Source organism: Papaver somniferum, unplaced genomic scaffold, assembly GCF_003573695.1.
Source record: "Papaver somniferum cultivar HN1 unplaced genomic scaffold, ASM357369v1 unplaced-scaffold_125, whole genome shotgun sequence".
NCBI classification, from domain to species: domain Eukaryota; kingdom Viridiplantae; phylum Streptophyta; class Magnoliopsida; order Ranunculales; family Papaveraceae; genus Papaver; species Papaver somniferum.
In genome coordinates this window covers 9,565,580-9,575,712 of record NW_020621603.1, presented here as the reverse complement: position 1 = coordinate 9,575,712, position 10,133 = coordinate 9,565,580, and positions in this window count along the sequence as shown.

The following is a 10,133-nucleotide window of genomic DNA, read 5'->3' as shown; positions in this document are numbered from 1 at the left end:
CAAACAGACGAAGCGACATGTTCTCGGAGAGTAGTGGTGGAAGGTTTTGAATTTTTATGTAGTTCGAACTCTTAATATCTCTAACTATTGATGCCATGTTTGCTCTTCCCTCGAAATCCGCTTCAATCCCAAAAGCCTTTGCTTTCGGATTGTAGTCTTTCTGGTTTCACGGATGGATTCCCACTGTTGCGTCTTTTCAGCTACTTCAATCAAGAAGTCCCAAGACGCATCAGCAGTTTTGTCTACGAATAGACCATTACACATCGACTCACCGTTGTCGGGTGGACACATCTAGACCTTCATACAAAATTTGCACAAGTCTCCATTTTTCAAAACCATGATGGGGACATTGGAGCAATAATTCATTGAATCTCTCCAGGTATCTAGCTAAGGTCTCACCTTCTAATTGCACAAAGCTATTCAGACTTTGACGAATTGTCGCAGTCTTGTGGTTCGGGAAAACTTTTTGAAAAACTCCTTTATGAGGTCATCCCATGTCATGATGGATTGAGGCTGTAAAGCATAGAGCCAGGCCTTTGCCTTATTTTCAGGGAGAAAGGAAAAAAGCCTTAACTTCAGGGTTTCGTCGGACATTTGAGTGAAACGAAGAGTTCCACAAATTTCCTCGAATTCTCTCACGTGGTGGTACGGGTTTCATTCAACACCTCTAAAAATAGGAAGCATCTGTATTGTGCTTGATTTCAGCTCATAATGGCCATTAGCCTCGGGCAGCACAATACAAGAAGGTTGACTGGCTCTAGTTGGGTACATATAATCCTTGAGGGTACGGGGTCTCCCATTGTTTCTGGTTGATCTGGACTGTCTCCCTCAGAACTTAGAATTTCGATAGGTTCGTCTGGGTTAATTCTAACAAGTCTGTTTGTTTGGTCTCTGTAGGTCACAATCATGTCCTAGTAGGTACCTTAACTAACATTTTAGTCAGAGCAATCGGAAACAGTTTTGGCCCACAAGGGGTTACGAAGATTGGTTTTGAATGGGTTTTGGTTTTAATAAGGGATTTTGTTTTTGGTTTAAAATTGGGCTTTAGAAAAGTTTTGAACTAAACCTAGCATAAATTAGCACAACTCATAAAAGAAAATAAAAACAATAATAATAATTAAGACAAGCCCATAAAAGAAAAAAGAAAAAAAAAAAAAAAGAAACAGAAAAAAAAAAGAAACAAAAAAAAATAATTACAGTCCCAAATATAAAAAAAAAGAAAAAAAAAAAGAAAAAGAAAATAAATAAAAATTATTACAAACCCAAATAAATAATTAAATTAATTATTACAAGCCCGAATTTGAATTTAAATGAGGCCCAAGTGGGTTAACTCATGGGTTAGGCTTACTTGTTTTTTGGAGGGAAGCCCAAAAATAGGCTTTTAGTCCCCTTTTAGTTGCACAGCCCAGTTGGGATTTAGGATCGTCCTAAGCATCTCATGCTCAAGCCCAGCAACAGTTGAAGTGACTCAGCAAAACAGGCCCAGCAGCAGCACCTTTGGCAGGAGCAGCAACACAGCACAGCTTGGCAGAGAAGGCACCAGCAGCAGCAGCACAGCCAAGGTGGTACCTGCAATGATCACAGAGTGCAAAGATAGTCAGGCCAACCCTGCAATGATCACAGTGCAATCATTGCAGTGCAATGATTGCAGGCAAGTATGCAATGATCTGCTGCAATGATTGCAAGCAGAGGGTTGCAATGATAGTGAAGCAGGCCTGCAATGATTGCAAGGCAGAGATGCTAATGGAACTCAGCAGTGGCAACACCACTCCCCGGCAGCGGCGCCAAAAACTTGTGTGGAATGGAAAACACACAGAAACTTGCAAGTATACAAGGCCAAGTTTATAGAATAGAAGGAAAGCAGGGAAAGTCCACAGGGAGTGGGAGCACTATAAGAGAAACCTAAGCTAACAATGAAGACAGCAGTGAGCAAGACAAAGCAATATGGCATACAAAGTGGCAGAAGTAAAGAACCAAAGCAGCAAGGTAAAGCAAAGCAGCAAAGAAAACAGCTAAGAACCAAGGCTTGGAAGCCAAGGGCAGAGGTGAGTTTGTGCACTGACTTCAGTGCACAATAGGCTTCAAAATGCAAAGAACTAAGCAAAACAGTAAAGGAATGTAACTAAGCAGTGAATAAAAGCAGAGCAGGAATTGTAAATGACTGAAGAAAGGAATTGTGGCTAAGCTAAGGCTTAGATTCCCCTTGTGTCCTAATCAAATAGCATATCCTAGGTTGAGTTGAGTCCTATGCATACAATAGAAAGGAAAGAAAAACAGCTTGCTAACAGAAATACCCCTAGTATTGACTGTCTTTTGACAGCACAATCAATCACAAGCAATCATAGCACTGCTTTCTTCCCAATGCACAAGAAAACAAGCATATGGCATCCTATCCTAGCAATTTACCATTTGACAGGCACCAGCTTCATCAAAGCCTTACCTGTGCTAATTAGCTCATACTACATCATGAAACAACATAACATTCAGAATATGATAATGAAACAACATTCGCAACATTGAAAGATAAAAATCAAAACATCGATAACATTCACTATCAACTGTCATGCAAGCAGTAACTGAAAGGAAATTGTGACATAAAACAGAACAAATGTTTTTCTGGCTAGTCCAGAGATCATCCCCTCCCTTCTCTCACACAAAACATTACAAATATATACTCCCCCTATCAGAATTAGGGTTCCAACCCCTTTCCCCAAAAACAGAAAATTAGGTAAAATTGATTTACCTAATGTGTTGAGATACTCACTCCATCTCGTCGACCCACTCTCCAATTACTTCTTCTCGTTCATCTCATGCTCCAATTGTTGCTTTAACATCACTTATATCCCCAATTTCTCACCTAGGGTTTCAGTGAGAAGAGAGATGAGAAATTGGAGAAATTAGTGGTTGATAAAGAGATAGCACGTGATGTGATGATGGGCTTAGGTTTAGGGTTGGTTTGGTGGCGTAGGGAGTGGTGGTGGCGAGGTCAGAGCAGGTGGAGAAGGTGGTAGTGGTTCTGCACAGGGTATGGAGGAGGAGAGGTCGATGGAAGAAGGGGAAGGGGATGTTTGGTAGGGGTATATGGCTCGGATTTTATGGTGTTGAGCGGTTTCAGCGAGGGAAGATGTTATGCTATCTGCGCCGTAGGATGAGAAGATGGTAGGTAGATCTGACGGCGATTCGGAGGCAGGCGAGGAGCGACCGTCGGATGAAGAATACAACGAAGTCTACGGTGCGAGATTAGGTTAGGTGTTGTAGTGTTTAGCGGAATCATCGGGATTTTATGCACAGGCATAGGAGCGACCGTAGGATGCTGAAATGCTTCGATCTGACGGCTGAAATCCGAGACGGGCTTGGATATAGAAAATGGGTTTGGGTGAGGGTTTTGGGCCTTGGGTATGCCAGGCCCATGTCTTCTTTAAGAACAATTCTTCCTCTTCAAGCCCACTTCTAGCCTTTTGGTCTTGTGCACGACATTCTTCGCGGCTTCCTTGTGTAATTCCTCCCGGATTTTCACTACTTTTCTTCTCTTTTCGCTCCGCAATTCATCCAAACTTTATTTATTACCTAAAAATGCAAAATTAAGTAAGAAAAATATTTATTCTTGAAAACAATGAAAATACAGAATATGGGATAAAATGTAGAATTACTGCGCAAAAAATGAGTTAAATGCCAACAAAAAGGGATAAATATATACAATATTTGGCACTCATCAGTCCACGAATGAGTCGGTGAGTTTCCACACATTTCCCCCTCTTTTTTTTTTGGCTACTTATTTGGAATAAGTACTGAATTGGTGAAATTGTAGGAAGAAAACATTCCTCAGATGGAGATTCGTCACGGTGAAGATATAACTTCGTCTCCAATCATGCATGCCGCACCCGCTGATAATCGGGAGATGGAGGTTGATCATCATGAAGATGTTGATGTGCTTCAAATGGTGAAAAACGCTCTCGTGACTGCTGGTGCAATTGTTGCCAAGGAACCCTTGCTGGTGGAGGATTCAGCTGCAGACATTTCTTTCGTCCCTCCCTTCTTGGCTCCTTTTGAAAATCAAGTGCTGATTGGAGGCTTCAGTGTACCAGTTAAGTATAGAGAGATGTATACCAAAATATGGGAAAGGAATGGACACATCGCCACAACCAAAAAGATTACTAGTCGATTTGTGTTGGTCAAGCGTGTGGAAGAAGACTTATCTTCGATTCCTGACATGTGCAACGTAACCGACCACACTGTCTCTGGAAATGTAATCTCAAGCTGGGAGTTCCACCGGGTTATGTGCGTAGACTTTAAGTTTAACGCCTCTTGGTTCAGTGAAGGATTTTCCGAGATCCAAAAGATGCAGGCTGAAGCGGTCGAAGGTCCCTCCGCGGATTTGATCAACTAACAGGAAGCAGAAATTGAGAAGTTGTCTTAGGAGTTGAAGCTGAAACAAGCGACTCTTCAAAGCATTAAGGATGCTTTCTCCAAGAAGAACAAGCCATTGCTGAATAATTTCCCCTGAATGTCTTCTATTTTCTGAACTTTTTTTTCTTAGGGTTTTTTTTTTGGAAAGGCAAAAAACCCCTCTTTTATGGTTTTATTTTTTGGTTTTTGGATTGATAGATGATTGCTTCCTATAAGAGTTTTGGATTATTATTTTTGAAATAATGGAACTTTGATCAACTGATATGTTAGAATCCGAATTATGATTGTAAGTAGCACAGTTATTCCAGAAAAATTGTCAAACCATGAATGAAAAGGGAAAAAAATGGGATGATATGAAATTTTGGGATAACTGGGTTATCGGTTTCTATTGTCAATGTGGAATTGATTCCTGTACACACCTTCAATAAATTCAAAACGATAGGTTGTGTAAACATTGTCTGACAAAACTTACTCGCTTTAGGGTCTTTCGATAAAACTGAATCTTCAAGGAGTGAATCCGAGTTTTATGTGTGACACCATCCTAGCCGCGAGAAGTCCCCAATCGTTCCTTATTGTCCGTGAACCATGTTTACGTCGATCTTACCGCGGAGAATCCCTAGTCCCCAAGCGTAATTCCCCTGAATCTATCTTTCCTTGGACAATGTGCTTCAGAGCATTGCACTTGCTGGTAGGATGATGGATAAATCTGTGATAATGGCAATATATCGAATGTAGCATCTCTTGATTAGTTGGTGGACGCCATACCGAGGGTAGTTGGACCACTCCCTCTCGTATCCAAATCTCCAGTAACTCCAGGACTCTACTGATGGGAAACATGAAGCGTGGATATTCTGGGTCTGACTTCTCTTGCATCAGTGGTTGCTGTGGTGGGAGTTCTGGTAGACTTTGGTATAAAGCACTTTTCGAAGGTGGGATCGACGCTTGGGCGATCATTGATTCATGAGAAGATCGTTTACTTCTACCATATTGTTGAAAGGCAATTTATCTTGAGGGGTCTGTGTCAGTGGCAGCAAAACGAGGTGACTGAGATGGATATTGTTTGCTTCCATCGGCGTCTTGGCAGATTTCCCCTTCCTCGGGTGCTTCTCTTTTAAGTAAAGCAGTCGTGGCTGCAGACTGTTGGACGAACCTCCGCAAGGGTTTGGATATAAATGTTTTCCAACAAAGCTTCATAGGTCGGCTCTTTAACTTTGTCCTGTGGACACTGCGACACACCAGTCAAGTCTCCTTCATTGGTCTCCTGAAACTGCCTTGGTTCTCTGTCGTTGGTAGATCCCAATTGGTTGCTCTACTCTTTCCCTTGTGCAACATGGTTGCGTAATCCGTCCGCATCTTCATTGGTGGAAGTACGAGTCTTGGACAAATACTGGACGTCCCTCGCATTAACCTGGAAGTCGGTAAGATGTTTCTGACAGGTACTCGCTGATTCTTTCCACAATCGACTTATCATACTCTTCAGGATATGAAGCGACTCATTTTGCCGCCCGATAATATCAATTTTATTCGCATCCATATTCTCTAGCATTTTTATCATGCCTTCCATGGTGATTGGCTTTCGGCTATCCATTGCTCTTGAAAGGCTTGAATGACCCGAATACATCTGGGAAGTTGGGTTTTTTGATCGAAAGTGGGTTTTATTTGATGATTGATTTATGCCTAAAACCAATTGAGATAGAAATGAACTTGAGAATATGAATTTGTAACCAAGATATTTAATCTCCCACTGTGGTCGCCAATTGTTTGAGGTGAAAACTGTTTCTGCTGGTTTTGGGAAATTTGGGTGTATGGATGAGAAACGAATCTAAACCATAAACAAATGCACTGCACGGGAGTACTTTAGATTCGAGAGATCAATCTGTACAATCCTGGCCTAAACCAAGAAATGGTCGTTCCAAGATTGCTTCGGTCACAAAGTGAAGGAGAAGGGTTGGTCTTAGGGAGGGAAGAGAAGAAGGTGTTGATACCAGAATGGTTAATTCTGAAGGTGTGGTTGTTTTATGACTTGTATCAGAATGTGGAACTGGCTTGCGGAATGTAATCTATCAGTTCTTTGGTGATTTCTGTATAATGTGTTGTTGTTCTAACCAAAACTTGTTGTTTGGTGGAAAATAGGTGAAACCTATTTATAAAGTGGGAGTGATTGAGGGAAGAGTGGAATAATGTGTAACTTCCAGAAACCACGCCTCCACTATGAAGGAAACGGGTTTGTTTAGACCCACTACTTCTTGCCGCCACTAACTATCATGTTTCCCCGACACTTTCTTATGATGGATGTCTTGCACGCCGCACGCTGTAAACCGCCATACCAATACGCTGATGAGAATCCCCCATTTTGTGACATGTTTGATGTCTCGATTGTTTTCGTGGAAACGTGTAGAGAGTCAAAGTCAAATAGACTTGCCGCAGGAAATTAACATGTGATGTTATTAGGCTTGTCTTGGCTGGTCGCCCAAGACTTGCCACAGACCTGTCAATTCCATGGAGAATTTGGACGGCTGAGATTGCAATTCATGAAAAAGGGTGACCATTGATTATGGCCACAGCCTGTTGGTGCATGGCAATAGCACAGTGGCACAATCGGCATGGCTGGCATAGTTGGCACATGTCAGTGGCACAATGGTGCAGGTAGCGCCTGGCGTAGCCATGGCCGCTGGATTTTGGCATATTGGTGTTGGACCCAAATGTGGTGTGGCAACATCAGTTCTAATTGCCACATCAATCCCAATGCTCTGTGGAACATTACTTGGCCTGGTTGGCGTAGAAACTTTGCTCGAATTAGGGTTTGGCAAGTCGAAACCCTAATTAGTGCATATATCATGCGACATGTGGTATGTGTCCATGGCAAGTGGTCGTGGCACAACGACGTTTTGTGCAAACGGTGCCATAACCACGCCAAAGGAACCCCAGCCAGGCCATCATCTGTAAACGACCACATGAGCAGGGTTGCCACGAGTGGCCATTATATGGCGCATTTATTAGGGTTTCCTGGTCCCGCACGGCTCGTGGCATGTTGTGGGGCCGGAAGTGGCGTAATTGGTGCCACGACTAGAAATTAGGGTTTCGATCATCGCCACTAGAGCAATGTCATGTCTCTGGTTAGGATAACCAAATTGAAGTTTGTTATGGCGTTGGCCACGAACAGAAGATGGGTTGGCACGTAGGTGCGGTATTCATGGCGTGTTTGGCGTGCTACTGCGACACGCTTGGCATGCTCGTTTGGCATGCGCGTTTGGCATGGTCTTTGGAAAGAGAATTTGGCGGCCAAGCATGGGCGTGGCCACACTTCTGTTACGTGTGGCGAATTTAAAGCGACCGGATTAGTCGATCGGGAATAGGGACGACAAGTATGGGCCCGGCCACAACTCATGTGTGTGTGGCAGGTTTAAAGCGACCTGATTGGTCGACAGGGGATAAGGGACGGTTGGGAAACATGGGGGTGTGGCCACTTGCAAGTGGCGTCGACTGGCCTATGCCATGGCCACACTTTCTTTTGTTGTTGCTCCTACTCCGCGACTCCTTTATTCCTTGTTTTCAGATTTTGGGTAGGACTTTGCACCTACTAATCCATGGCGGATCAATTTCTTAGTTACCTAAGCTTAATTTCGACCAACAAGGTCTAATATACTGCGCAGTGCGCAAAACCCTAATTTTTGCAAATTAGTCAGGGTAATGAATATTGTGAGGTATCACAAAATTGATCGAATTCTATGTGTTTGACACAGAATTATTTATTGCCAGAGAGCAGAATGCTTTCCGATTGAGTACTTTATGCAAGGACCTTAACCTTCATACTTGGAAATTCGTGTTACTCTGCTGCGAGTGAACACAAATTCCCATACCAATATTAAGGGTTCTGCCGGGGAACATAACACAGGAAAGTACTTATATTAATAAATAATATAGACAAGGTGTTGAAATTTACAGAGTATCTGGGATTGTTGCTACATGCACCAGTCTGGATAAATCTCATGCAAATACATATTGAATGGCTCAATAAATGCGCCAGTGGAGAGGTTGAACAATCATCACTTTTACATGGATCTGTTTCTTTGCAGAGTGACGGCACATTAAATGCAAGGTTTCACAAATTTAACCCTGAACTGAAAACCACCATCAACAATTGGTCTTCATTTTTAATTTTTATATCAATATTTGACACGTCCGAGAGACCTCTATTATAATCATCAAATATTATCTATACTAGACATTCATTCATACATTCTAAGAGAATGTAAATTTTTATAAATTTAAAAACGATTAGTCACGGATTTAGTCATATACCTTTTTCCAACTTGTTTCATAGCCATCCGGAGTCGTTTTGGTCGCTACTTCTCTCAAGATCTCATTGCTTAAACACAAAAATAAAATTAATCCATGTTCTTTCCCCATGATTTCTTCCTCTTCTTCATTCTTTAATATTGTTGCAAGAGTTGTTTTACCCTTAAAAGTTTTCACTATACCCTGTAGTGCCAAAACAACCCTTATCTTTAGCCTCCACAGATTGAAATCACTTCTTCCATCAAGCTTCTCAATTGCATACTTCACCATCATTGTAGATCGCTTCTACCCGGAGCTGTGGTACTATTTTGATAGAAAAACAGCTCAAGCACGATACCGATCAATAAGATGAAATGAACCTAATCAAGCACACACACAACACCAAGATTTATAGTGGCTCGAACAAGATAGTCTGCATCCACTTGTGAAGACGATGAAAAAGATTTCCAATATGTATCAAGCAAGATTACAAGGATATGATTCAAACCCCCTCTCAAGAACCCTAACCCATTTTTTGGTGTCTCTTCTCACATTCTCTCTTCTAAAATAACATAAGTCTTTTGTACGGCTCAGGTTCCTGCATGTGTAATATGTAGGGCTGCACAAACCCGACTCAACCCACCGACCCAACCCACACCCGCCTGAAATTACCCACACCCGGCCCAACCCACCTAGGAGCGGGTCGACTATGGGTCACAACATCAAAACCCATAGTATTGTGGGTCGACTATGGGTCAAAGCTTCCCTCACCCGACCCAACCCACCCACCCACCTAAATATTTCTTAGTTAATATTAACCCTTAGATTACCTATCCTAGATGAATCACAGCCGTTGAAGTAGTGATATATAATGCCTAAACCTAAATCGCTAACTTCACTTCAGTCTTCACTTCTTCAATCACTTCCTTGAATAGTATTTTATCTTTTGAGCTTCGAACAATTGAACTCATTTCTTGTAATTTGTATGCACTTTGCAACTTTGCACCAACTTCTTACTTCTCTGGATTATAATTATCATTTGTTTACACTTGACTTGGGGTCAGTTCTTTAATTGTCATCTGAAGAGTCTTAGGTAAATCTGTAACTTTTTTTTTGATGTAACTGTAATGTGTATTTTATGGTGGGTAATCCACCACCCATCCGACCCAACCCATTGTAATGTGGGTCGGGTGAAAACCGACCCATTGTTATGTTGGGTTGGTTGTGGGTGACAACTTCTGCTACCCACCATCAGTGGGTTGGGTGGTGGGTGAGGCCAAACCCGACCCAAACCGACCCATGTGCAGCCCTAGTAATATGCACTTAGCTTTATGTCTTGTGCACAAGATTTCAAGGCATATTATAACAGACTAAAAAAGAAAACAACCTTAACGATTCACTGTAAGTTCAGCTCATAACTAACCATGACAAGTTTGATTACTATCAAC